We start from the raw sequence: 1,289 nt of genomic DNA, 5'->3' as shown, positions 1-1,289 counted from the left end.
TGACCCGTCCCGGCTACCGACCTCCCCGCCAGCTCTGAACTTTGGGACTTGCCAAAGTGCCGAGCACAGACGGAGTGGACGGTGGGTGTGAACTTGAAGTGGGACACACACCTGCAGCTCTGACCCACGACCCCCATCGTCAGGTATCGCATTGCTCCTCTTGACCCGGCTCGCCACCCCGCCACCAGCTCTGACCCGACCCGGCTCACGAAAGCCCTGCCAGCTGTGACCCGACCCGGGTCGCTATCCCCCCGCCAGCTCTGAACTTTGGGACTGGCCAAGGTGCCGTCCACAGACACAGTGGACGGTGGGAGTGGACTTGAAGTGGGACACACCCCTGCAGCTCTGACCCACGACCCCCATCTTCAGGTATCGTATTGCTCCACCCAACCCAGCTCGCAACCTCCCTGCAAAAGCTCACCCGACCCGGCTCGTGACCCCCCCGCCAGGTCTGAACTTTGGGACTAACCAACGTGCTGTGCGCAGACGCAGTGGACGGTGGTAGTGGACTTGAAGTGGGACACACCCCTGCAGCTCTGACGTACAACCACTATCTTCAGGTATTGTATTGCTCCCGTCGACCCAGCTCGCGACCCCCCCGCCAGCTCTGACCCGACACGGCTTGCGACACGCCCGCCAGCTCTGAACTTTGGGACTGGCCAAAGTGCGGTGAGCAGACGCAGTGGACGGTGGTAGTGGACTTGACGTGGGACACAACCCTGCAGCTCTGACCCACGACCCCCATCTTCAGCTATCACATTGTTCCCGCTGATCCGGCTCGCAAGAATCCCACCAGCTCTCACCCTACCCGGCTCGCGACCCACCCATCAGCTCTGATCTTTGGGACTGGTCAAGGTGCCCTGCGCAGACGCAGTGGATGTTGGGAGTGGACTTGAAGTGGGACACACCCCAGCAGCTTTGGCCCACGAAACCCATCTTCAGGTATCGCATTGCTCCCCCAACCTGGCTTGAGACCTCACGGCCTGCTCTGTCCTGAACCCGCTGGGACTCCCCTGCCAGCTCCGAACTTTGGGATTGGCCAAGGTGTCGTGCGCAGACTCAATGGACGGTGGGAGTGGACTTGAAGTGGGACACAGCCATGTAGCTCTGACCCACGACCTCCATCTTCAGGTATCGCATTGCTCCCCCCGACCCGGATCGCGACCCCCCGCCAGCTCTGACCCAACTTGGCTTGCGACCTTCCCGCCAACTCTGAACTTTGGGACTGGCCAAGGTGCTGTTTGCAGACACAGTGGACGGTGGGAGTGGACTTGAAGTAGGACACACTG

Source organism: Elephantulus edwardii, unplaced genomic scaffold, assembly GCF_000299155.1.
Source record: "Elephantulus edwardii isolate Elephantulus edwardi_28Jun2011 unplaced genomic scaffold, EleEdw1.0 scaffold00360, whole genome shotgun sequence".
NCBI classification, from domain to species: Eukaryota; Metazoa; Chordata; class Mammalia; order Macroscelidea; family Macroscelididae; genus Elephantulus; species Elephantulus edwardii.
This window is presented reverse-complemented; position numbering follows the sequence as displayed.